This window comes from Amblyomma maculatum, chromosome 5 (genome assembly GCF_055883805.1).
Source record: "Amblyomma maculatum isolate TAMU_Amacu chromosome 5, ASM5588380v1, whole genome shotgun sequence".
NCBI classification, from domain to species: Eukaryota; Metazoa; Arthropoda; class Arachnida; order Ixodida; family Ixodidae; genus Amblyomma; species Amblyomma maculatum.
In genome coordinates this window covers 104,830,598-104,852,002 of record NC_139348.1, presented here as the reverse complement: position 1 = coordinate 104,852,002, position 21,405 = coordinate 104,830,598, and the positions used below count along the sequence as shown (strand labels likewise).

Here is a 21,405-nt window from a genome sequence, read left to right as displayed (position 1 = left end):
ACATATCTCGCACCGCTGCTCGCTTACTATGCTTCTGGCAGCCCCGGCAAGCTGTAACCCTTATCTGGACTCCAGCACATGCCGGCCTCCCTGGCAACGAAGAGGCTCAATCTCTAGCCCGAGGTCTCACATTCCGGGCAGGAGAAGATGAGCCCCTTCTACAGGCCGAGGAGCGTCTGCTCTCCTTCCGCGATATTCTCTCATATTACCAGGACAAACGAAGAGAATACGCACCCCCAGCCCCGGCCCTTACCATAGCGCACGCCGCACACTGGCGACGACTACAAACTCGCACTGCTCCATACCCCATACTACTACATGCCAGATACCCAGAACAATTTCCCTCCTCATGCAAACTTTGCGGCAAACCAGGAGATTTCCTACACACTCTCCTTACATGCCCCACCTCCCCTCATCCCCCATCACCGACCGTGGCGGAGTCTTACTGGGAAACTCTACTGACCAACACTTCTGCTCAAGACCAGCGCCAGATCATCTCCAGTGCTATGAGAAGGATAGCGCTCCAAGGGCTATCCTTCGCTTTGTAAGGGTGCCCTCCTCACAGTGAGGGAGCACCCAAGTGCCATGTAGAGGGCTTCGCCCCCACTATTCCTATCATTGGCATTAAATGTTTTTACCACCACCAACCGATTGAAGCGAAGTTAGGCAGCGTATTCTTTTCGCTGCAATGCTTGCCAAACTGTATTTCGATTGGATCAGATCATGATACAGGAAATTAAGGTGTCAGTGCATTGAGCAAACATGCGTTTCAGCGAAACTTAAAACATACGTTTAATACGAAATTTGCGAGAAAGAATCTTTTCATCTCAAGTTTGAAGGAGCTTGTGAACAGTTAGTGAAACTGAAAACAATTGAAATGCAAAATATATGTCTGAAATTTTTCTTTACCTAGTATTTTTGAACTTGCACCAAGTCTCACAATTTAAAAGGCTCTTAAACGAGTAAAAATATTTTGGCTCCAACAATCAGGGAAATCTATACTGCGAAGATATCGGAGGTGGCAGCATCACATCGGGACCATTGAGATGGAATGACCAAGGTAAGCCTTAGTCTCTTGTTAAGTACAGATGCTGTCATTGCTGACGTACTCTTAGGCACAATCATTTGGCTGGCTGAATTTTATTTTTCGGCTCCCTAGTAAAGACAAGAACTGAAGGCATGAAAAGTGCGAACTAATCATACAGACTTTGACATATCATAGATTGCATATATAATGTAAATTCACTTAAAAGTAAGCACTGGGGCTTCACGAGTCTTTCTGCCACATATGCTTTGAATTATGGGCAGAGCTATGCATAACAAACCAGTCAACAAGATGGACAATACCCTACCTTTTTTTATGAATCAAGCCTTCATGTCTACACATTTTTTCTCTGAAAATAATATGCATATGGGTTGTGAAGAGCCAAATGCACATTGCATACAAGCAGATGTGTTAATTGTTGGAAAAGTGATCAGAAACTGGAGGAGAGAGAGAGAGAGAGAAACAACTTTTAATGCCAAAGAGTAATAAGGCATGTCGGCCTGGCTTGGTCCCCAGGTGGAGGCGATAATGATGATGATGATGATGATGATGATAAGCTCTTTATATACTCCCAAAGAAGGGGAACCAGCAGAAAGAATGGTTGCACTGCCTAGAGATTGAGTGAGTGAAAAAACTTTATTGAGGTCTTTTGGTTAGTCTCGGAGAGTCTTCCTGCAGCCGCTTCTTCGCCACCATTGGAGACTCCTTAGCACGGGTGGTTCCCTCATTCCAGGGCTCCACTGGTCCTGGCTACCTCGCATGCGTGCTGCACCAATGCCCTTTTGGCGGTGAGCTCGCAGCTGGTTAGCAGGCCCTCCCATTGCTCCGCACTCGGGTTAGTTTGTTTGTGGAAAGTGTAGTTGTGTTTACATTCCCATGTGACGGGGTATAGGGTCGGACTGTCTCCGCACCAGGGGCAGCTATCTCTATACTGTGTGGGAAACATTTTGTTTAGAATGTATAAGTTGTGGAAGGTGCCAGTCTGCAGTCTTCTCCAGCTGGTCGCTTCTTCTTGTGTGAGTCGCTTGTGGGGCGGAGGGTATTTTAACCTTCTGCCTCTGTAGTGATTTAAAATATCTGCGTACGTCGGGTCCACCATCACGGGGTCCACGAGGTCTTCTGTCAGCAAGGCTCGGTGCGTGATTTCGCGAACCAGGCTGTCCGCCCTCATGTTGCCCTCTATGTTGGTGTGCGCCGGTGCCCAGAAAACTACTTGTGTTGCTTTATAGCCCGAGGCTCCTGCGCCGAGGAGAATGCGTAGGGCCTCCCTGCAGATCCTTCCTTGTTGGAACCTTCTGCAGGCTGTCTTGGAGTCTGTTATTATAACCTGTGATTCGTTTCTTCGATAGCCCTCGGCCGCTGCGAGTGCCACAGCGATCTCCTCTCCGTCTACTACCGATCTTCCTCTCGCGGATGCGCAGCTGATCGTGTTGCCTGAGCAGTCAACCACCGCTGCTGCTATCCTCGTGTTGGTGCTGTATCTGTCTCTCGGGTATAGTCCTGCGTCTGTATATACTGTATATGCCTTTTTAGCTAGGTGGTTCTCCACGTATTCTGCTCTTGCTTGTCTTCTGGTCGCGTGTAGGTTGGGATCCATATTTCGTGGTATCGGGCGAATTCTGAGGGTTCGCCGGATTTCGTCTGGAATGTTTTCGTTTGGGTCTGGCGTGTTTTCCGCCTGGTAGCCTAGTCTTCTCAGTAGTCTTCTGCCTGTTTCCGTGAGCTCTAGCCTTTCTAGCTGTGCTTCCAGTTGGGCCGTCGCCAGCTCCTCAAAGGTGTTGTGAACTCCCAGTTCTAGTAGCTTGTTGTTTGGGGTGTTTCTTGGTAGGTTTAGGGCCGTTTTGTAGGCTTTCCTTATCAGAGCTTCGGCCTGTTCTTTTTCTTTCCTGATTGCCGGGTGGTAGGGAAGGGAGTATGTCACCCTGCTGACTACCAGGCTTCTGACTAGTTTAAGGGTGTCGTCTTCCTTCATGCCATGCCTTCTATTGAAGACTCTTTTAAGATCAGCAGGGATTCCTTAGGACTTTGCGGCCTCCAATGCGCGCAGAATGAGCTTTCGCTGTTGGTTGCAGCTAGTTGCAATCAGTGCTCACAACCGGCCACATTCATTCACATAGTGTGGACATGTATACGACACAACGCAGACAATACAGCTACAGTGGATGCGTGGCAGTGTCCTGCGTACCACCGAGCTCGCCCAACAGGTGTGGGCGACGCTCTGGGCCCACGAGACAAGCGCCAGCTGCGTCTTCTTGTCTGAGCGCGTAACAAGTTGGTCCCAGCTCTCTTCGGAGGGAGCTAGCTGGCAGTAACTGTGTTAAGATACGTTTATAGGTGGTGATTGCCGACTAACAATAATTATATTGTTTTGAATAGGCGTGCCACATATGCAGCATACCAAAGATCACTAGAGATTATGGGATGAAAAATAAACTATGATGATTGCCTTGTCAATTTATTTGAGTACACAGATGCTTGAAGCCTCAGTCGGTAGGCCAATGGGCTGCTGAATTCAGAGACATGAGCTCAGCCTCGGTTACAATGGCTGCATTTTGATACAGGCGAGATGCAAGGCACCGAAGTCGCACACATTTCAGTGCGTTTAAATACGCCAGGCGGTTTAAATCATTCAGAACCTTCCACTGTGGCAGCCACTTAGCCTTAGCTGCTCTAAGATTTTAAATTCTGGTAAAAGAAATTAGGTCTAGAATAGTGCAGTTATGCAGCAGCAGTAAAGACAGGCACAAAACTGCGCTTCAAAACCTCCGCCCAGATTCTCTAGCATTATGCCTGCGAAAGAGCATGGAACGTATGGTGCTCAATCGATTCGAGGATCCTCTTGAATCCACATATTTTCCCCCTCAGCAAATTGGCTTCCGAAAAGGTGAGTCTACTCGGGACCTCTCTTTTTCTTCTCACGCACGAGTTTGAGACTCCGCCTTTTTCCCAGGTATGGCGATCTCGCTGCATTTCTCAGTGACCACACGGCAAAGTTCCGTCTCCCGATTCTGTCGCTGATCCTTTCCTTCTCGCATTTGGTACTCATAAAGACGCTATTCTGTCACTCATCCTTTTTAACCTTGCAATGGCTCCCCTATTGTATTCTAGCATCTATCTTATACCTAAAACATACATTCTACGGAGACAACCTTACTCGTTGGTGCCCGTCTGGGTCTCTTGGAGCATTAGAGGTGACCCTAGAGCAAGGTGTCGATGCAGTCGCTAGTATCTCGACAAAGCAGGGCTATTTCCCGAACCTAAAAAATCAGAATTGTTTCTGATTACAAAACCTCGCTATCAATGCCAGCGTAAGCATCTAACAATTCTGCAATGGCAGGTCACCCTGTTCCTCACGGATCGTCTTGCTGCATCCTAGGACTTCATACATGAATCCATTAATCAGGCCAATGTTTCTACAGCCTCAACGTTTTATGGTGCGAGTGGAGGGGCATTGCAGCCTCTGGGTGTGTCTATTGCGCAAGGGTCAGTGGGTGGAGCAATTTTTCAAGCCAAATTCGTCGTCTTACTCCACTCTACGCATGACATCATTTTAGGAATGAAGTTTCGCAGTTTTCTGGGGGCTAACGTGGCCTGCTGGAGTGAAGAGGTTCATTTTCATCATCATCATCATCATCATCATCATCAGCCTGACTATACACACTGCAGGGCGAAGGCCTCTCCCATATTTCTCCACTTAACCCGGTTCTGTGCTAGCTGCATCCAATTGACCCTTGCGAACTTCTTAACCTCATCCGCCCACCTAACTTTCTGCCGCTCCCTGCTACGCTTTCCTTCCCTTGGAATCATGTTTGTTAAGCTCAGCGACCATCGGTTATCCTCTCTTGGCAATACATGTCCTGCCCATATCCATTTCTTCTTCTTCTTCATTTTGATGGCTCTTATTTGCCGAGTCTTTTTGAATGCGGCGGTAATGAAGAACGAATTTAGTATAACCGTATAGCCTTACCTGGAAGCATGAGCGTTTGAAGGAGAAGGTGAGGACGTTGAGAAATGGATAATTCATGATCAATGAATTAGTCGGAACAACCAGTGGGATCCCTGTCGCCATGCTAACAAATGTATTCTTTCTAACCAATACGGTAATAACCCGCCGGGGTGGCGCAGTGGTTACGGCGCTCGACTACTGTTCCCAAGGACGCGGGATCGAATCCCGTCCTCGGCGGCTGCTTTTCGATGGATACGAAAAGCTAGGCGCCCGTATGCTGTGCGATGTTAGCGCACGTTAAAGAACCCCAGGAGGTCGAAATTTCCGGAGTCCACTGCAGCGTCTCTCATAGCCTGAGTCACTTCGGGACGTTAAACCCCACAAACCAAACCAACCAACCCAAACAACAAGCATTCCATTCAAAGCATCAAAATTCCCCGGTGTTCTATATATAGTTTACAGGACGTTAAAGGCGCAGCATGTGTCACTCGCGGAATCGCGCTACCCTCACGGTAGACAAACTATGATAAACGTTTCACTACTCTAGGCGTGGCACAGTTGATGAAGTGCTCGGCTAGGGATCCAAGGTATGGATGTTCGATTCCTGGTGGAGACAAGGCTTATTTGTTTATATTTAAACATCTCCCTCGAAAGTGTGACACTCTCTACCGAAAGTTTCTGCCGACAGCTCCATCTTCCAACCATTAGACCTAATAATAATTAGTTCTCAGGAAAGGAAAGATGCAGTATATGTCACACTTGTTTCTGTCGACACCTAGCCTGGGCCTGGGGTTCACGATTCACGAATTACACCAAGGAACGTATTGATTATCCGGCGCACCGCCTGCTGCACATGCCCACCCCCCACCTCCCCCGACGTGTTGTGCTCATCTGGGTGCCTCCGCACTCGGGTAATCCCGGCAACGAGGCCGCCGACTCCTAGCCCGAGGGTCTAGAAACCGGGCGCAGGCGGACCTCGTGAGGGATTTCTCGAAGGAGCGCTTACACTCGTTTGCTGAGTTCTCTACAAACTACCGCGCTGAGCGCCTCATCTATTCGTCACCCCACCCATCACTACCAGAGAGAGAACAGTTAATCTTGTGTCGCCTCCAGACACGAAAGCTGCCAAGACCAGCAAATTTAAGCCGGTATCCCCCATATGCACTTTGTGCTCCCACTCCTGGGCCACCCTCATCCACATTGTTTTATCTTGCCCGGCATGTCCTCCCCCCGCCGGGCCGGTACCTCTCCGAACCTGGGATAACTGGGACACCTCATTGTAGTCAGCGGACCCGGCGAGGCAGAAGATCGTCATCCCTCGGGCCGCATACGTCTTGGAACGACATCACATGAACGTTTATATCGTGAGTGGGGTCGTGCGGACCCATTAGGCCTGTGTGCCTCAAATTATTCGTACAGTCGAGCGCGATTTGAATGTTATCGCGCGAGCGTCGACCAGCCTAGCACTCCAGGCATCTGGCGGCCGGGTTTGAAACAAGAAAAATTATCATTTCGCACTCTTCTCTCCCTCGTTCGCTGTTCCATACAACAACCATCACCCCCGCAACAAACTCACCGCCCTTTCTCTCTATTTTAAGCTTTCTATTTGTTGCGATGAAGAGTCCAATTTCAGATAATACCAAAGAATACGCCGTGCGCACAACGGTCACTGCCTGTTCGCAGAACCAAAAGAGAAAAAAGAAAGTGACGTCCCTGCATTGAGTGACGGCTGCTGAAGGAACAGCAAAAAGAGTGAGGGAAGCTGGTTTAATACGTCCCTCGCCTCGGCAGAGAATTCTGGGCCATGTTCCCGGTTCATGCTCCCGGTCGACGCTCGCGCGATAACCTTCAAATCGCGCTCGTCTGTACAATAAAGTTCGTTCCTCCTCCTCCTCAGCGACTGCTTGGCTTTCTTCAGACAAAATAGCTAGCTACTCAGATATTGGGCTTGATTAGAATTGCTCGTAAATCGGTCGTCGCTGGTCATCTATTGCACGCCAATTTATGAGGGCAGTTCTGCAGCCATCCGTCTGTTGCAGAAGTTTACGGCCCAACGCGCCGGGCAGAGGAGCAGTATCGCTCCCGAGAGGCGGCGCTGCGCCCGCCGGCGCTGCCTGTTGACGCAGCTATGAAGAGTGAGGAGACTTGTTCTCTTCCCCTCATCCCGCGGCTGAGAGCAAAGATGTGCGATATCAACCGCGGGATGAGGAGAAGAGAACAAGCCTCCTCACTCTTTATAGCTACGTCACCAGGCAGCGCGGGCGGGCGCAGCGCCGCCTCTCGGGAGCGATACTGCTCCTCTGCCCGGCGCGTTGGGCCGCAAACGTCTGCAACAGACGATACATGCATCATTGTATAGGTAGAGGCAAGCATCCAAGGCTTGAAAGCACAAAAAATGCAGAAGATTACGATACTTCCTAATGCGAAATTTGAGCGCAGCTCGTCAGCTGTTTTAGCTTTTAGATATATTGAGGCAAACAATTCGAGCAAGACATGTATGCACATTTACGGACAACTGGTTACGAGAGACAACGGCAACGACGACGCAAAACCCAGGAATGGGCGCCAAAGAGCTCAATGCTGAAACGATGCTATTCGAAACTTTTGAAGTGCACTTTTTTTTACCGTGGTGAACTAGGTGTATATACTCAAGCTACTTTAAAATATGCTTTTCTCTGTCAGCGTGTGAGTTCTCGGTTACTGCGCATGTTGCCCTGCACTTCAGTGTGGGCGCTCGCATTATTCTCGAATTCTGAGCAATTTAAAAATCAGTTTCATTTTTTTCTGTTTTCTTTGTACATCACCTATATTTATTTCATTACAAAATAAATAGGAGTCCAAAAATACCTTATCTCGTTTATTCATAATGGGTTCCAGAAATGGATAGGCGCACAATCTGTCACACTTGTTTCTGAGGACACCTGAATCATCATTGCAGTGTGTACCATGTGTTGTCACGTCTTCCACTTGAGCTGTGAAGCGTGCCTTTAAGGTGCAGTATTTGTCACACTTGTTTCTCTGGGCACCTTAATCGCGTTGTAAGGGCGTTGATTAATCAAGATGGGAGTAAAAGTCCACTTCAGCTCTGACGCGTGCCTTTCATAATAGGTTCACATGAATACAAAGGCACAGTATCTGTGAGACTTGTTTCTGTGAACACCTGAATTGTGCCGTAAGAAAAGGAAGGGAGGTGGGAGTAAAAGTGAAGCTGACACCTGAATCGCGCCGTAAGGGAAGGAAGAAAGGTGGGAGTGAAAGTTAAGGTGGGAAGGATGGCAGTTCCTGGCCCTACGGGGCTGGGATGGTAGGTCAATGCCGCTTGTGGCGCGGGCTAGCCGGCCACCGAATTTTATCTGTTGTAGGCAGTCATTGCACCCGCCACTGCTTCGGGAGTGAACGACGGCTTCAGTTGTGGCGCGCGTCTTTTCTCCCTCTTCTTTTTCCTTTGTTCTCTATTTTCTCTTCTGTCCGCACGAGGCAGCGGAAGTGGCTCACTACAGAGGCAGTACCAGGCCCGTGCGTGTCCTTTTCATTCTTCCTACAGCTACAACAACAACAACAACAACAACATCCGCACTGACGCCCTGCAAGCCATTATTGCTATGGCGTGCCTTGGTAAATACGTCACACGATACATCATGCACCCCATATCGAACACAACGACCGTTCAAACAACGCATCAAGTACAGCGGAGTTCTACAATTGGTTTAAATGAAAAGAAAGGGGCTGTATTCATCACTCGCGAAATCTCGCTGCTATCACCCTACAACAGACAAGGACAGGTTTTCACGATCCCGGGCGTGGTGCAATTGGTAAAAGCGCTCGGCTGGGAATCGGAGGGATGTAGGCTCGATTACTGGTGGAGGTAGGATTTTTATTTTAAGGCGAAAGTCTTCCTAAGCTCATGGAACAAAATCCTGCGCGAGTTTTGCGCCACAGTTGTGGGCGAGATTTCTGCCAACGCCACCCTGCGCTGACCGTGCGCCAAGGAACGTCACCGGACAGGTGCGTTGGCGTGCCGCCCAAATACACTTGCTGGAGAAACAGTGGCAGATAATGCACCTTCCCTTTCCTGTAATATATATATACGCAGCACTGTTAACAAGCGCCGATAAGAGGCAAACGATGAGAAGCAAATCAGGAGTGGAAGAATATAGGCTTTCACCATTCTCTTAAGTGTCATTTCAGAGATCCTCTATGTTGTTGTTGTTGTTGTTAAGAACTTTATTTTTCCACCGATGTAAGAGGCCCCCTATTACCCGCCGGTCAGAAATGGCTGGTAGATCGGGCTCTATGTGAAGCAGAAACCCGTGGACTCCTGGACTAGTAGGGGACCACCCTGGAAGACTTTTTATTTTTTTTTAAAATAAAGTTGTTTCCATCCATCCCTGCCCCCGGCACGCAGGCCTATGGGACGAAGGCCGGGAAGCCATCTGCCAGGCGGATGGCTTGCTTCTGCAGAAATGGGACCTCGCGCTGTAGAGGGGTTTTCCAGTCTTCACTACTATTTATTTTTTGTCTTAGCCCCTGGAAAGATGGCGTTCTCAAATTACGCGGTTGAGGATTCCTCTCTCCGTAATTTGTTTGTATTTAGCTTCACGTATCTCATCTGTCTGGACGTGATAGACCCAAATCAGGTGTATGCAATTTCCTGCCTGTATTCGCCGCCATGCTGTCGCCTCTTTATTTTTAGACTGTTATCGGTGGCAGCACCAGTTTTATGCTTTTTCTATAATTTTCGTCTAAGAGCTCGCGCTAACACGTGTGCTGCCTCGTTACTAGTAACAGACGCTTGTGCTGGTGTCCAGATTAAGCTGACTTTTCATCTTTTTGAGGTCCGTATTCTCACCACTTCCGGTGCAAGCCTGTCCTTTCCGTAATTGTAGGTTGTTATTTTTCATTTCATTTCATTTCGTTTATTTCACGTACTGAAAGCACATGAGGGGGCGCGAGAAAAAAGCTGCCTTGTCGACATCTTGACAAGCTCGCGCCCCCTAATACATAAGGGCAAGGGCAGACTATTACTTATTATGAATTTGGCTTCCGTTCCTATACAAGCGAGCGTTATTGCAACTGTAGCTGTTTCGTCAATCAATATGATATCAATTCCGCTTGTTAGACGTGACCTGATGCCACATCTGGGCATGGCGTCGCAGTCTTGCGGTATCCCGCGGAATCTTGCGGATTTCTCGCTAACACACGGACACGCTGACGACTCATGAGCCGCTAAAGGCTTTCGTCGCCTTGTCGACGCCGACCTGCAGATACTTATGGCACCTACGCCGCAGGCGCCACAGCGTGTCTTGACGGGAAAACATATGAATCAGCAAAGCGAGTGTTATTTCGAAGCAATGCTGCTATGTGCAGCAAGCTTGTATTACCCAGATTTGGATGCTGGTATGATTATAGTCGACGTACAGTCTTAATGCTGTCTGTTCATACTCCTAAAGGCAGAGCTTAGATGCCCTTAAAAATTTATGAAAGCACTCTGACGTTTATAATTACATGGAAACTCATGGCAACTCATCTTCACTCCTTCCTTTGTGTTGGTGCTGCACAGTGGCACATATCAGATTATATCATTGTGCCACATGAAAGTACTCTGTGTATACATGTACGGATCTCACATGGGCTTAGAACTATAATCACGCTGCCAGGCAGAGCTATGACACGGTCGGTCGGTCGGTCGGTTTGTTTGTTTGTTTGTTTGTTTGTTTGTTTGTTTGTTTGGTTGTTTGGTTGGTTTGGTTTGGTTTGGTTTGGTTTGGTTTGGTTTGGTTGGTTGGTTGGTTGGTTGGTTGGTTGGTTGGTTGGTTGGTTGGTTGGTTGGTTGGTTGGTTGGTTGGTTGGTTGGTTGGGTTGGTTGGTTGGTTGGTTGGTTGGTTGGTTGGTTGGTTGGTTGGTTGGTTGGTTGGTTGGTTGGTTGGTTGGTTGGTTGGTTGGTTGGTTGGTTGGTTGGTTGGTTGGTTGGTTGGTTGGTTGGTTGGTTGGTTGGTTGGTTGGTTGGTTGGTTGGTTGGTTGGTTGGTTGGTTGGTTGGTTGGTTGGTTGGTTGGTTGGTTGGTTGGTTGGTTGGTTGGTTGGTTGGTTGGTTGGTTGGTTGGTTGGTTGGTTGGTTGGTTGGTTGGTTGGTTGGTTGGTTGGTTGGTTGGTTGGTTGGTTGGTTGGTTGGTTGGTTGGTTGGTTGGTTGGTTGGTTGGTTGGTTGGTTGGTTGGTTGGTTGGTTGGTTGGTTGGTTGGTTGGTTGGTTGGTTGGTTGGTTGGTTGGTTGGTTGGTTGGTTGGTTGGTTGGTTGGTTGGTTGGTTGGTTGGTTGGTTGGTTGGTTGGTTGGTTGGTTGGTTGGTTGGTTGGTTGGTTGGTTGGTTGGTTGGTTGGTTGGTTGGTTGGTTGGTTGGTTGGTTGGTTGGTTGGTTGGTTGGTTGGTTGGTTGGTTGGTTGGTTGGTTGGTTGGTTGGTTGGTTGGTTGGTTGGTTGGTTGGTTGGTTGGTTGGTTGGTTGGTTGGTTGGTTGGTTGGTTGGTTGGTTGGTTGGTTGGTTGGTTGGTTGGTTGGTTGGTTGGTTGGTTGGTTGGTTGGTTGGTTGGTTGGTTGGTTGGTTGGTTGGTTGGTTGGTTGGTTGGTTGGTTGGTTGGTTGGTTGGTTGGTTGGTTGGTTGGTTGGTTGGTTGGTTGGTTGGTTGGTTGGTTGGTTGGTTGGTTGGTTGGTTGGTTGGTTGGTTGGTTGGTTGGTTGGTTGGTTGGTTGGTTGGTTGGTTGGTTGGTTGGTTGGTTGGTTGGTTGGTTGGTTGGTTGGTTGGTTGGTTGGTTGGTTGGTTGGTTGGTTGGTTGGTTGGTTGGTTGGTTGGTTGGTTGGTTGGTTGGTTGGTTGGTTGGTTGGTTGGTTGGTTGGTTGGTTGGTTGGTTGGTTGGTTGGTTGGTTGGTTGGTTGGTTGGTTGGTTGGTTGGTTGGTTGGTTGGTTGGTTGGTTGGTTGGTTGGTTGGTTGGTTGGTTGGTTGGTTGGTTGGTTGGTTGGTTGGTTGGTTGGTTGGTTGGTTGGTTGGTTGGTTGGTTGGTTGGTTGGTTGGTTGGTTGGTTGGTTGGTTGGTTGGTTGGTTGGTTGGTTGGTTGGTTGGTTGGTTGGTTGGTTGGTTGGTTGGTTGGTTGGTTGGTTGGTTGGTTGGTTGGTTGGTTGGTTGGTTGGTTGGTTGGTTGGTTGGTTGGTTGGTTGGTTGGTTGGTTGGTTGGTTGGTTGGTTGGTTGGTTGGTTGGTTGGTTGGTTGGTTGGTTGGTTGGTATGTTTAACGTCCCAAAGCGACGGATGAGGACATATTTGCTTCTCCCAAGTTTGGAATCTTTTAAATGATCGTCATATACACTATGCGAGATTGACTGAGACAGAGAGAGAACAACTCTTATTTAAAATGCCTGCAGAATCGGTTAGGCTCCCTCCAAGCAGGGAGGACAAGCTTTTACCGTGACGCGGCCACTACGTCAGTCTCGTGCGTTGTGCTCCTTGAGGTCTTGTTACGTCCCTCGCTACTTCCGCGGGTTCGAGAGGGCCGCCGCCCCCTTCTTGGGGGTGCTGCCCCCCCTCTCCTCGGTTTCGCTCGGTCGCTGCCTCTCTTGAGCTGCCGAGACCTGCTGGACGGCCTTGAGTTGTGTCTCTTGATCACAGCTCCTCGTTGCAGCCTCTAGCTGCGGCGGGATCGTCGTCTTCTCGCTGGCTTCGCGCGGATTTACGCTACAGTCCCAAAGGATGTGAGCCGCGGTGGCTCTCTGCTTCGCGCACAGTCGACACATGTCGCTCGCGTGCACACTCGGACACATGTGCTTAGCTAGCACCGGGGTGAGCAGGGACCCCGTCTGTAACTGTCTGTATAACACTGCCTCCTTCCGGGTAAGCCCCGGGTGAGGTGGCGGCATAGTCTGTCTGTTCAGTCTACCATTTCACTATTTCGTTGAAGGTGGTCATCTTGTCCTTGGCACTGCGCCGCGACCAAGACTCCGAGTCGGCCGCGCTTGCAGCCGCGCGGTTGGTTAGTCCTCGCGCGGCCGAGTTGGCCGTCTCGTTGTGGTTCACGTTTCCGCGTTCCGACACGTCACTGCCCATGTGGGCCGGAAACCACTTGATCACCACAGGACTTTTGCGTCCGATGTCTTCGGTCTTGCGCAGTATGCGCGCGGCCTCACTACATACCCTACCCTTGGCGTAGTTCTTCACTGCCGTTCTAGAGTCACACAACACTGTAGTGCATCCGGGGTCGGAAACGGCCAAGGCGATGGCCACCTCCTCCGCCCGGTGCGCTTCTCGAGTCCGGACGCTCACCGCGGTCTTCGTTGCACCCGTCGATGCCCCGACAACCACCGCCGCGTATGCGTTGGTGTTCCCTCGATACTCCGCCGCGTCCACGATACTCCGCCTTCTTCTCTGGCGTGGAGGTCTACGAGAGCCCTGGCCCTCGCCAACCTTCGCTCCCTGTTGTGCTCGGGGTTTACGTTCTTCGAGATCGGGAAGACCCTGAGCTTTCTGTTGATGCTATCTGGTATAGGTACATCTTTCTGCTGCTTGCCTTCCCTCGGTTCGAGGCCAAGGTCCCGCAGTATCTGTCTTACGGTTCTCGTTTCAGAGAGACGCTCGAGTTGCGCCGTTCTCTGTGCTTCGGCTATTTCGTCCAGCGTGTTGCGGACTCCCAGCGCCATGAATTTTTCGATGCTCGTGCCCCCGAGGAGACCGAGTGCCGCCTTATACGCCTTGCGTATGGTGGCGTCTATCTTGTTACGTTCACTCGGCCTCCAGTTGTGGAAGGCGGCCACGTACGTTATGTGGCTAACTGCGAAGGATTGAACGAGCCTAGTCAGGCTCTCCTCCTTCATCCCCGCTTTTCTGTTGGACACCCTCTTGATGAGTCTCATTGCCGCAGCCGCTTTGCCCGCGAGCTTGTTGACCGTTTCACCGTTGGCTCGGTTTCGCTGGATGAGCAGCCCGGGTACTCGAATCTTCTCGACCTCCGGTATTACTTGTCCTCCCGCCGTCTTGACCGTGATCTTAGGACGCTCGTACTTGACTTCCATATTTTCTTTTCCTGCCCGATCCTTTCGGGGGAATCACCAGCAGTTCTGACTTGGCCGGAGAGCAAACGAGTCCAGACCCGTCCAGCTGCTCCTCGATGGCGTTGACCGCTTCTTGCAGCGTTGTCTCGATGTGTCCGTCGCTTACTCCCGGTATCCATAGCGTAACGTCGTCGGCGTAGATGGTGTGCCGGACTCCCGCTACTATTTCTAGCCGGTTGGCCACCCCGATCATCACGAGGTTGAAGTGTAGCGGGGAGATTACCGACCCCTGCGGAGTTCCGACGCTGCCCAGCTTCTTCTCTTCGAGCTACAGGTCTCCCGCACAGAAATAACTTATCCATCCGCTTAAACGGCAGCTCAGTGCTCTTGGGTCTGTGCAGCTTCTTCATCCAGTTGTCTAAGTTCAAGCTATGTTTTAGGGTCGAAGCTGAGCATCAGATCCTCCCAAGAAGCCTGTTTTTTATTGTTCGCAAAATGAAATGAGTTCTTTATTCTTAAAGTGTGTTACGTTTGGGCATGTCCATTTATGTTGACTATGGATGCGTTTTGTTTGCTACCTTTGCATGTCGCTTTGTATTGTGTTAGGTACTACCTGCTCATGAGCCGGGGGTGGGGTTATGTTTCCTTGTGCGTAGGAGTCTCCAAATATTACCTTGCACTTTGTTAAGTGATCTATCGGACAGTGGGGATACCACTTGGCTTATTCTATATTATTGTGTTAGTTATTTATCTACGTTGCTGATCTCGACCATCTCTGCTATCTTAGTAAGGGTCCGGGCCCACCCGAAAAGTTAAGGCCCCGGGCGAGTTCATGATCCCCTTCATATCCCTGTAGCCGGGAGTGGACTGGTACCCATAATTTTTTAATGTCTCTTTTCGAGTGGTCTAGATTTATCTTCTTTGCTTCTATTAAGAAAACTAAAGTGTATTGTATATAGCCCAAGTCATCTTTTAATTTGCAAAGTCGACTTTACACGCCAGGCCCTCATTTGTCTTCTCGAGCTGTGCTGGTGTCCGAAGTGGGAGGGCCACTTCCAGGAAAGTTTTGGGCCCACCTTTGCACTAGCACTGGGTTGTGGCTGGTGCGGGAGCTTCCCGCGATTGACGACCATCATCCTGTACACCCGGCGTGGCCTTCGTACTTCAGTTAGGGATCACAAACTAAATGGCACGACTGTGGCAAAAGATACGCATTCCCGCCAATTACAGACAAAAACACCACTATTCAATAGATAACTTGTATATGTGGCGTTGTTCTACTTGTGTCCGTGCTCTGCTATGTTTTTCTGTATTTTTGTGCTTTGGCGAGTGGTCGCGTCATTGCATTTCTTTTATGTATGTTAATGTTTTAAGGCAAAACCTTTCCATGATCGTATGGCGCGTCGTCCGAAAGGGGTGGCCGGACGCCTCCTCAGGGTCCTCCGTGCGAAAATAGATTAACGAAGAAAAAATAACTGACAGTGATTAAGAGAGATGATAGATATTGGTAGATATCACAATGACTTCTAATGACAGATATGCTAATGACGACTTTTAAAATTTACTTTATTATAAATCACTAAAGTGATTGGCAATACTTTTGAAAGGCTAAAATAACCTACTAATGACTTGCAATGACGAATAATGACCAATATATCTCACAATGACTTGTTATGGCTACAGCTGATTACACTGAAATGTACTACTAAGGTTTTTCCATTCACCTCTCACCGTTATCCTGCACCTTTCACCCTGGAAAAGCGGCCTTTTAAGTTCTTTATATATTTTCCTATTTTGAGCATGCTTCATGTGCAATGTAGTTGCAATTCCTTAAGAGCTGACTGTTATCCTTCCCCCTCACTGCTCTGCCTTACTAGAGGCGCTCTGAGTAGTAAATTAATAAATCTTAGTCTACTTTACCCCTTCCCTTTTGTGCTGTATCCATAGTCACACAAGGTATATTGCAATGTACAGGGATTGCGAAACTTTATATGCCACGGGGTCTGCTTTCAAGCCGTTTAGTGGCTCTGTATCTGCCGTCAGACCCAATGAAACATATTTACGAATCACACGGTGTGACTCAACCCCAGATGTTCTGGGATCTAAACTTTTATTAGCATAGATTATACATATATGCTCACAAAAAACATGAGTGAACTTTATTATTGCGTATCGCATCCTTCACGTACTTCTTAGGATGCTTTCCGAATGGATGAGCCTGGCAGGAGACTGGAACAGCAGCCTGCGAATGGAGGACACGAGAAGCCTCGTAATATTATGAGGGAAATAAAAACCATGTTTGACTTGTTTAAGGTAACAATCAGCAAAAATGTTTACCAAATCTATCCTTCTAGAATATTTTCCGCATTTTGAAAAACGCGAGGAGGGAGCTGGAAGGTGATAGCTAGCAGCTGCAAAGCTGATCACTCGTGCATAGATGATTTAAACTACAGAGATAAGCAGATCACAGAAGGTTGGAAGGAGCCGCAAACTCGGGTTACTAGTTTAGGAAGGTGGAATATTGATCACCCTTCCGGTGCTCTTGAATACCGAATCAGTTACAGAATCCAAGGCTACGCATGCATGCTCATATACTTTCGTAAATAGCGAACGTTTTAGTGTGGAATTACCGGCTTGTTTCACCCGACTACTCATTAAGCCTTCAATCTAGGGACATACTAACAGCCTAGTGATACCTCGTCAGCTTATTGCTGCTCCGTTATGATCACTGCCACGTCGGCGCAACATCGGCCAAAATAGTTGCGCCGACGTGGCAGTGATCCGTTCCGCCATCTGACAACAATAAGTCTGCCTTGCGCGGCAAAAGCTTATTATGTGGCTCTCTTTTTTGCCACTTCTTTGTTGAGTGGCAGAGGCGGACGTGCAAACAGTTATTTATATATGTATACAAAATGAGGAGAGACAGATGAAGATAGGTACAGGCGACCCTTGAGTCAAACAATAAAAAAAAATTAACCGAAGAGAGATAAACTCCTTCGGGTCTCGTCCTCATCCGACCTCACACCTTTCATCTCCACACAGCTGCTGTGCACTGCCACTAGCCAGGCGTGGCTAGTGCCACGAGATAAGTAAAGATTACCAACTACCATTTATTTGCCTTTTTTAACGCGCAGAACGTCGAGAACAATTCCGCGGAGATTTTAAGCTCGTTCTTGATCCAGCATGAACATGGATTTTTCACATCTTTTTCAAGCCATGGGACCTCGAAGGGAAGCTGCCTTATCCAACTGAGTCCACATTGTTCCAGATTTTCCTAGTTGCCTAGCCGAATTTAAATATAGCGCTGGTGGGCGCTGCGCTATTAATAGCTCTACGACCGCCCAACAAATTGTTTTTGGCGCCGCCAAGTTTTATTAGTTTGTTTTGTGTGCGCAAGTGAACAAAATAAAGGGTTAGCTTTAGTTCAAGCATAGTTACAAGGAAGTTAAAGTATGGCAATCCTGTGCAACTCAACACGCACGACTGTCTGAAGCCTCGCTTAGCAGTGGGCAGTGTCGCTTTATAAGCCTGATATTAACCTTATACCCACAGCCAGTTTGTAGTTTTGTAGCATTGTAGCATGTAGCATTGCAGTTTTTCCTACTGCTGCCACTTTTAACTTTATTTTTCAGCCCTCAGAATCACCGGTTATAGGCTGAGAAATAAATAGCGAAGAAACATGTTTACACTGTGCTTGATATTAAACAGCTTTATTTGCCTGAAAAACTTTCAGAGTTGTGTGAAAAGAGTGTTTCTCAGAAGAAACCACAGCTGTGCATAGTGTAACCGTAAACTTTCCCGAAGTGCCGCTCGAAGTGCTCGACATGACAGTCGTCGATGTCCTTGTGCTATCTTTTCCCATACGCGAGCCTAATCATTGTGCCCAAACCGCATACAGCATTCTCTTTCAAGCACATGTATTGTCTTTTTAAAAGAATAGTGCGGCTGCTCTATACCATGACGGGAAGAGATTCGACTCTCTAAATAAGCAAGACTTCTTTTTAAGATAAGAACTCTTGCCTGCATTTCATGGCTGGTCTACTCTAGACTCCTGCCCAAGAAAATTGTTAATGCAAGGCAATAATAATTCGGCATATTCGGCCAATAAAGACGCATTCAGTCTATATCCGGAATACACATGGACAATTGTAAAGCTTGAGCTACCACGCAGTATATCATCAAGCGTCAGCCTCTCATTCACCGCAACGATCACTTACCAAGGGAGCAGTAGTTCTGGAGTGGCCTTTTGCTTGAGCAAACCTGGACGCTATGATGCAGGTGTTCCATGCGGCCGCCATAATGCAGTCCGGTTCAGACTGCTGAAGAAGAAAGAAGGAAAGACACTCCAGGAAAGGTCGCTTATATTTCACGGCTGCATGTGTGAGACTCGCTTCGAAGTTCTTGTCTGTGCCATATGCCACAGAGGCGAGATAGTTATATACCTCTACTGTACGTACACTACACCGATGTGCGCCAGATGAAGTTCTACCGAAAAGATTTGAAGGTCTACATTACTGCAGAGCTTCATACGGCGCTTCTTATGACGCAAGGGCTACATCACATTGTGGAAGTCCAAACCCAAACAAACTTCAAATTCCTGAGTATATATGCACTCATGCATTAATTAATCCCTGTGCTGTCCATGTAAAACTGGAGCAATAGATAATTTAATCAATAGATACATTTTGAGCCGTTCTAGTGGGCCCGTCGATAGCTTAACCCTTGCTACTTTCAGTGTTGTGGCGACAACCACAGCTGACTAGAAAATGAGAGCGGTCGAAACCCCCCCCCCCCCCCCCCCCGCTTTGCGGAGCAAGAACTGGACCTAACTTACTCTTGTCCTGCAGCATCATGCATAGTACTAAAACAGCTCCGATGCAGCACCACCTTCGGACAGTTAATGCTGCTAAACCATTGCCGTAAACGGTGTCAGATTATATTGAGTGCTATAAATAAAACTGTTATGGGGACCAAACCGGTTGCCTATCTGCAACGTCTGATAGAAAAAAAAAAACATTATCCTAAACTTAGCTCGATTCACCGAGCATGCTGAGCGTTAACTGAAATCAGTTTTAAAAACACGCTTGCTCGGTAAACATATAATGATAGCGATAATCACTATTGCTGTGAAGGCAGTTGTATGCGGCGCTCTTCGGCAGATGGGGAACGTATTGACAGGGTGTAGGAATTTGCCGGTGGCCCTGATATAAATGACTGAAGCCATGAGAAAAGAATAGCTGTTAGTAAAATGGGTTGACGATGCTCGCTCCCGAATGGGGTGAAAAAGCTGTAGCAGCACTACCCATTCAAAGATAGCATTTTAGTAGAGGAACGCTTCGACACAACTTCCTTTCTTTGCTTTCGCGAAATTTTCTCTGTCCTTATGTGCTCTCGTAGAACTGAGCAGCTGGACGCATGTTCCGTCCCCTGAACATTATGTAATGTAAAAAAGAAACTTAAATGGGCACAGTTGGCGAATCCCTAAATTAATTATTCGAACCAGTCTCAGAATATCAACATTTTATAGCCAAGAAATAAATTAGTCATTAGGGAGCCTTAAGTTAAACCAAAAGGGGGCTGGCAGGATATATTTGGGAATGAAGCTATTTGTAGTCTAAATTTTACTGTTAAATAAAAACGTCCATTTATATATATTCTGCATACTGGTTGTATGATATATAGTTCATACGAGATAAATTGCAAAGGAATTAGCATTCTGATGAAAATGTTGAAGTTAGCGCACTTTTACCCGCCGTGGTGGCGCTGTGGTTAGAAATCTCGATAACTTCTCCCAAGAGCTCTGGATAGAATCCTGGCTACGGCGGCCGCTTGCAATGGAGGAAGAAAGCAAGGAGGCGGTGTGCTGTGCGATTTAAATGCATGGTAAAGAACCCTGGGCGAACGAAATTTCCGGAGTACACCAGTACGGTGCCTCTCATGGGCTGAGTCGTGTTGAAAAGTTACACCACATAAACAAAAGCTTATCAATTTAGCTCTGTTTGGCCAGATTTGGGGCTTCCTTTTGCGGGGTTTTTCTGAACTGGCAACACTATTAACCACTATAAAGTACACCAATGAATGCATATGCCTCATCTAGTGGCGAAAGGTTGGAGCTCACAACGCCGTCCTCCACTAGACAAAGTTTGGAATAATGCACTTTATTCCGGTCTTTAGCGCGGCACGCAGGTTAGCGTAAAACTTTGAACATTTTCTTACTCTGAGAGCTACGATTTCGGAAATCAGCAAAACTCCACAATGATCTTGAAACCACAAGGAACTTCTACGCTTGTGCTGACTCTGCTGTGCTGCGACCGCTTCATCTCAACACCATATGACTAACCATATACAAAGCACAGCAACTGCCCTCGTTATCCAGTTGCTCCGCCATTCTTAGAGGCGCCGTGTAGGGACCTGAAACTGTAATGCCACGACGGTTCAATACCGACGCCAGGTTGCGTCTCATCGTCTTGCAAAACATCGCTCGCCACGCTAAATGTCTACGAAAGCGATGTGCAAAACGATGTTGAGAGGTGCCTGAAGACAAAGAGGTTCGCTTGTCCAAACAACGAAAGTATGACCAAGAACGCTGAGCAAAAGTGAGCACTGAGGCATCTGCTATTGCGTCACTCTTGAGAACCACCACATCTAACCAGCTATTTTCATATTACACACAGCTTTCGCTCGTATCATTTGGTGTAACAGGTTAAAACTTGGCTAAATATTTTTCGTATGTGTCCATTCTTTTAGCACCTTTTTTAACATTACTTAACTTAAGCGCGCAAACTATCATCGATTTTGGCACACACACATCCGCATACCGAGCTGACAGATATGTGGTTGCTTGCAATGAGCGACGCTGGTCAATGCAAATATTGCTGCCAACTCACTTCCCATTCCTGGCGAAGGCACCACTGGACACCTCTTCATGGGCAAGCTGTGCGGCCAGCACCCGAGTACCACATCTGAAGAAAAGTGCTCTCTCTAGAAAAGTAAAATATTACATTTTGAGCTACTTTATGAAACAACGTACGAATTTGCATAGAAGAGATTGCCACTGCTAATTTACATATACATTTAGTTTCCGTAAAACGGTATTCAAATGACCTATTGCATAATGACGGGTGGAGAGAAGTGCTTTAAATACGACAACTGCAGAAAACCAGGGCCGAAATATTCACCATTGCATAATACAGGGAAAAGATACGGAGCATAGCAAATGTGTCCATATAGCTTTCGGTACCACGCAACGTACACAATTAACTCCGTCAGACAACAAAGCAGATGGCATTAGCGTGACATCGGGAATGCCTAATTGCCTTCACTAACATATAGAATAATGCAGGTACTGTCTCAAAAAGTTGCGTGTTATATGAATCTGGCCACCT

At 47.8% G+C, this 21,405-nt stretch overlaps 1 long non-coding RNA gene across 1 annotated transcript; it reads right to left on the bottom strand.

Moving 5' to 3' along the window:
* Positions 1 to 16,121: 16,121 nt before the first annotated feature.
* On the bottom strand, positions 16,122 to 20,987 carry LOC146189105 (uncharacterized). The gene is made up of 3 exons (XR_014707274.1): positions 20,908 to 20,987; positions 18,238 to 18,339; positions 16,122 to 16,262 (listed from the first exon to the last, which is right to left on the bottom strand). It is a non-coding gene; the product is annotated as an uncharacterized LOC146189105 (long non-coding RNA).
* Between the last annotated feature and the right edge of the window lie 418 nt (positions 20,988 to 21,405).